Here is a 6,287-nt window from a genome sequence, read left to right on the forward strand (position 1 = left end):
CATCAGGTGGCAGGATCATATCTCCAACACAGAAGTCCTTGAGGTGGCCAACATCCCCAGCATATACACCCTACTAAGCCAGCGGCGCTTGAGATGGCTTGGCCATGTGAGCCGCATGGAAGATGGCAGGATCCCCAAGGACACATTATACAGCAAGCTCGTCACTGGTATCAGACCCACCGGCCGTCCATGTCTCCGCTTTAAAGACGTCTGCAAACGCAACATAAAGTCCTGTGACATTGATCACAAGTCGTGGGAGTCAGTTGCCAGCGATCGCCAGAGCTGGCGGGCAGCCATTGTCTCTCAAGACAAGGAGGCCAAAGAGAGAAGGGAAGAGGGAGTACAAGAGCAAGGAAGTTATGTTGAACTTGTTCAGCCTCAGCTGGAGTATTGCGTCCAATTCTGGGCTGCGTACTTGAGGCAAGACATGAGGGCATTGGAGAGAGTACAGAAAAAATTCACGAGAATGGTTCCAGGGACGAGGAATTTCAGTTATGAAGATAGATTGGAGAAGTTAGGACTGTTTTCCTTGCAGGGGAGAAGGCTGAGAGGTGATTTGATAGAGGTATTCAAAATCATGAGGGGTCTGGACAGAGTAGATCGAGAGAAACTGTTCCCACTCGTGAAAGGATCAAGAATGAGAGGGCACAGATTTAAAGTATTTGGTAAAAGAAGCAAAAGTGGCATGAGGAAAAACCTTTTCATGCAGCGAGTGGTTAAGGTCTGGAATGCATTGCCTGAGAACTGGTAGAGGAAGGTTCAATTGAAACATTCAAAAGAGAATTAGACAGTTATATGAAAAGGAGGAATGTGCAGGGTTACGGGGAGATGGCAGGGGAATGGAACTGAGGGAGTTGCTCTTTCAGAGAGCCGGTGTGGAAATGATGGGTTAAATGGCCCCCTTCTGCACTATATCGATTCTGTGTGATTCTGTGAGTTGGGAGAGACTTCAGAAACTTATTTCACAGATCCACATACCAGCAAGAACCTGCAACTATATTCTTACAGGCAAATGTTTACAACCAGGATTTAATTCGAAATGTTTTACATCGGCAGTTTTAATGTTAAATGTTGACAAAAAGTATGACCAAGAATCATAGGAACATAGGAGCAGGAGTAGACCATTCAGCCCATCGAGCCTGGTTCACCATTCAGTTAGATAATGGCTGATCATCTACCTCAACGCCACTTTCCCGCACATTTTTTTAATTCATTCATGGGATGTGGGCGTCACTGGCTATGCCAGCATTTATTGCCCATCCCTAATTGCCCTTCAGTAGGTGGTGGTGAGCTGCCTTCTTGAACTGTTGCAGTCCATGTGAGGTAGGTACACCCACAGTGCTGTAAGGAAGAGAGTTCCAGGATTTTGACCCAGCGACAGTGAAGGAACGGTGATATAGTTCCAAGTCAGGATGGTGTGTGACCTGGAGGGGAACTTGCAGGTGGTGATGTTCCCATGCATCTGCTACTCTTGTCCTTCGAGGTGGTAGAGGTTGTGGGTTTGGAAGCTGCTGTCTAAGGAGCCTTGGTGCGTTGCTGCAGTGCATCTTGTAGATGGTACACACTGCTGCCACTGTGCGTCGGTTGTGGAGGGAGTGAATGTTTGTAGATGGTGTGCCAATCAAGAGGGCTGCTTTGATCTGGATGGTGTTGAGCTTCTTGAGTGTTGTTGGAGCTGCACCCATTCAGGCAAGTGGAGAGTATTCCATCACACTCCTGACTTGTGCCTTGTGGATAGGCTTTGGGGAGTCAGGAGGTGAGTTACTCGCCGTAGGATTCCTAGCCTCTGACCTGCTCTTGTAGCCACAATATTTATATGGCTACTCCAGTTCAGTTTCTGGTCAATGGTAACCCCGAGGATGTTGATAGTGGGGGATTCAGCGATGGTAATGCCATTGAATGTCAAGGGGAGATGGTTAGATTCTCTTCTGTTGGAGATGGTCATAGCCTGGCACTTGTGTGGCGCAAATGTAACTTTCCACTTATCAGCCCAAGCCTGGATATTGTCCAAGTCTTGCTGCATTTCCACACGGACTGCTTCAGTATTTGAGAAGTTGCGAATGGTGCTGAACATTGTGCAATTATCAGCGAACATCCCCACTTCTGACCTTATGATAGAAGGAAGGTCATTGATGAAGCAGCTGAAGATGGTTGGGCCTAGGACACGACCCTGAGGAACTCCTGCAGTGATGTCCTGGAGCTCAGATGTTTGACCTCCAACAACCACAGCCATCTTCCTTTGTGCTAGGTATGACTCCAACCAGCAGAGAGTTTTCCCCAGATTCCCATTGACTCCAGTTTTGCTAGGGCTCCTTGATGCCATACTCGGTGAAATGCTGCCTTGATGTCAAGGGCAGTCACTCTCACCTCACCTTTTGAGTTCAGCTCTTTTGTCCATGTTTGAACCAAGGCTGTAATGAGGTCAGGAGCTGAGTGGCCCTGGCGGAACCCAAACTGAGCATCACTGAGCAGGTTATTGCTAAGCAAGTGCTGCTTGATGGCACTGTTGATGACACCTTCCATCACTTTACTGATGATTGAGAGTAGACTGATGGGGCGGTAATTGGCCGGGTTGGACTTGTCCTTCTTTTTGTGTACAGGACATACCTGGGAAATTTTCCACATTGCCGGGTAGATGCCAGTGCTGTAGCTATACTGGAACAGCTTGGCTAGGGGTGCGGCAAGTTCTGGAGCACAGGTCTTCAGTACTATTGCTGGAATATTGTCAGGACCCATAGCCTTTGCAGTATCCAGTGCCTTCAGTCGTTTCTTGATATCACGCGGAGTGGATCAAATTGGCTGAAGTCTGGCATCTGTAATGCTGGAGACTTCAGGAGGGGGCCGAGATGGATCATCAACTCGGCACTTCTGGCTGAAGATTGTTGCAAATGCTTCAGCCTTATCTTTCGCACTGATGTGCTGGGCTCCCCCATCATTGAGGATGGGGATATTTGTGCAGTATCCTCCTCCTGTTAGTTGTTTAATTGTCCACCACCATTCACGACTGGATGTGACAGGACTGCAGAGCCTAGATCTGATCCGTTGGTTATGGGATCGCTCAGCTCTGTCTATTTCATGCTGCTTATGCAGTTTGGCATGCAAGTAGTCCTGGGTTGAAGCTTCACCAGGTTGACACCTCATTTTGAGGTATGCCTGGTGCTGCTCCAGGCATGCCTTCCTGCACTCTTCATCGAACCAGGGTTGGTCTCCTGGCTTGATGGTAATGGTAGAGTGGGGAATATGCCGGGCCATGAGGTTACAGATTGTGGTTGAGTACAATTCTGCTGCTGCTGATGGCCCACAGCACCTCATGGATGCCCAGTTTTGCATTGCTAGATCTGTTCGAAATCTATCCCATTTAGCATGGTGATAGTGCCACACAACACGATGGAAGGTATCCTCAATGTGAAGGCGGGACTTCGTCTCCACAAGGACTGTGCGGTGGTCACTCCTACCAATACAGTCATGGACAGAAGCATCTGCGGCAGGCAGATTGGTGAGGACGAGGTCAAATATGTTTTCCCCTCGTGTTGGTTCCCCCACCACCTGCCACAGACCCAGTCTAGCAGCTATGTCCTTTAGTACTCGGCCAGCTCGGTCAGTAGTGGTGCTACCAAGCCACTCTTGGTGCTGGACATTGAAGTCCCCCACCCAGAGTACATTTTGTGCCTTTGCCACCCTCAGTGCTTCCGTCAAGTGGTATGTAATATGGAGGAGTACTGATTCATCAGCTGAGGGAGGGTGGTAATCAGTAGGAGGTTACCTTGCCCATGTTTGACCTGATGCCATGAGACTTCATGGGGTCCGGAGTGTCAATGTAGAGGACTCCCAGGGCAACTCCCTCCCTACTGTAGACCACTGTCCTGCCACCTCTGCTGGGTCTATCCTGCCGCTGGGACAGGACATACCCGGGGATGGTGATGGCAGTGTCTGGGACATTGTCTGTAAGGTATGATTCCGTGAGTATGACTATGTCAGGCTGTTGCTTGACTAGTCTGTGGGACAGCTCTCCCAACTTTGGCACAAGCCCCCAGATGTTAGTAAGGAGGACTTTGCAGGGTCGACAGGGCTGGGTTTGACGTTGTCGTTTCTGGTGCCTAGGTCAATGCTGGGTGGTCCATCTGGTTTCATTCCTTTCCATTGACTTCATAGCGGTTAGGTACAACTGAGTGGCTTGCTAGGCCATTATAGAGGGCGTGTAAGAGTTAATTACATTGTTGTGGGCCTGGAGTCATATGTAGGCCAGACCAGGTAAGGACAGCAGATTTCCTTCCCTCAAGGACATTAGTGAACCAGATGGGTTTTTACAACAATCGACAATAGTTTCATGGCCATCATTAGACTAGCTTTTATAATTCCAGATTTATTAATTAAATTCTAATTCCACCTACTGCTGTGTTGGGATTCGAACCAATGTCTCCAGATCAATATCCTGGGTCTCTGGGTTACTAGTCCAGTGATAATACCACTAGACCACCACCTCCCCTTTCCCATATCCCTTGATGTCAATAGTATCCAGAAATCTAGCGATTTCTGTCTTGAACATGCTAAATGATTGAGCTTCCACAGCCCTCTGGGGTAGAGAATTCTACAGATTCACCATCCTCTGATTGAAGAAATTCCTCCTTATTTCAGTCTTAAATGGCCTACCCCTTACTCTGAGACTGTGTCTCCTGGTTCTAGACTCATCAGCTGGGGAAACATCCTATCTACATCCACCCTGTCACGCCTTGTAAGAATTTTGTAAGTTTCAATGAGATCACCTCTCATTCTTCAAAACTCTAGAGAATACATGCCCAATTTCCTTAATCTCTCTTCATAAGGCAATCCCGCCATCCCAGGGACTTGTCATAGAGTCATAGAGTTATACTGCACTCCCTCTATGGCAAGTATATTCTTCCTTAGATAAGGAGACAAAAACTGTACACAATACTCGAGGTGTGGTCTCACCAATGCTTTATACAATTGCAAAAAGACATCACTACTCCAGTACTCAAATCCCCCTGCGATGTAGGCCAACATACCATTTGCCATCCTAATCGCTTGCTGCACCTGCATGTTAGCTTTCAGTGACTCAGGAACAAGAACAGCCAGATCCCTTTGGATAGCAACACTTCTCAACCTCCCACCTTTTAAGAAATACTCCATCTTTCTGCTTTTTTCTACCAAAGTGGATCACTTCACACTTATTCACATTATATTCCAAACATGATTTCCCTTTCATAACTCCATGTTGACTCTGCCCAATCATGTCATTACTTTCTAATGGCAGCTCATTTAAATAGCCAGGGTGGCCCTCACCTCTCCCCCAATCACGTGGAGGGGGCGGGCTGTCCGTCGCCAGCAATGACGACAGCTGCCTGTGCGCTGGTGCAATTTTTAAAAGGCAGCCAGAATTTTTAAAGTGAACCCCCTCCAAAAAATTTACAAAATAAAATTCTAACTCCCCTTTCCAACCCCCCAATAAAAATGAAAGTATTTGCCCTTCTCCCCCCCCCCCCAAACACTTAACCTCCCCCCACAGACTGCACAAAGTTGAAAGTTCACTCCTTCCCACCATCCCCTCCACTGATGATGCTTATTTGAACCCGTCCTCCCCCCCCCCCGCAGTAAAAATCTTAGCTCTTCCCCGCTCCCCACCAGTGTCCCGCTTGCTTTCCTCAGACGGGGAATTGAAGGCACGGGAGTGCCGGCCACTGCACCAAAGATCGCGGCAGGCCAGCAGGATTTAAGGTAGGTTGATTTAAATTTATTAATTTTATTAATTTAAATATTTAAATCCAGGCCCTAGGCAGGGTGGGTGCCATGGAGCCTTGCCACCTCCGGGAGGATTGGGCCGGGCTCTCCCGACGTCGGCCTCCATGGCAGGCCTCTGCCAGAATGATCTTCCAGCGCACCCGCAACCCCCCCACCCCGCCCACGGAGCCCAACATCGCGGGCTTGGTAAAATCCAGTCTTAAGTGTCTAGTTATCTCATCCTTTATAATAGATTCTAAGTTTCCCTACTACTGAAGTGAAACTAACAGGTCTGTAGTTCCCCGTTTCTCTCTCCTTCCTTTCTTAAATAGTGAGGTTACATGCTACTTTCCAGTCTGCAGGACCTTTCCAGAATCTATAGAATTTTGAAAGATAACCACCAATGCATTCATTATCTCTATAACCACCTCCTTCAATACTATGAGATGTAGCTCATCTGATCCAGGGGATTTATCAACCTTCAATCCAGTGTTACGACCAAGGCAGGAGTTAATTCAATCCCACTACTCCACAGGTCACAGCATATTAGT

Source organism: Heterodontus francisci, chromosome 26 (assembly GCF_036365525.1).
Source record: "Heterodontus francisci isolate sHetFra1 chromosome 26, sHetFra1.hap1, whole genome shotgun sequence".
Lineage (NCBI taxonomy): Eukaryota > Metazoa > Chordata > Chondrichthyes > Heterodontiformes > Heterodontidae > Heterodontus > Heterodontus francisci.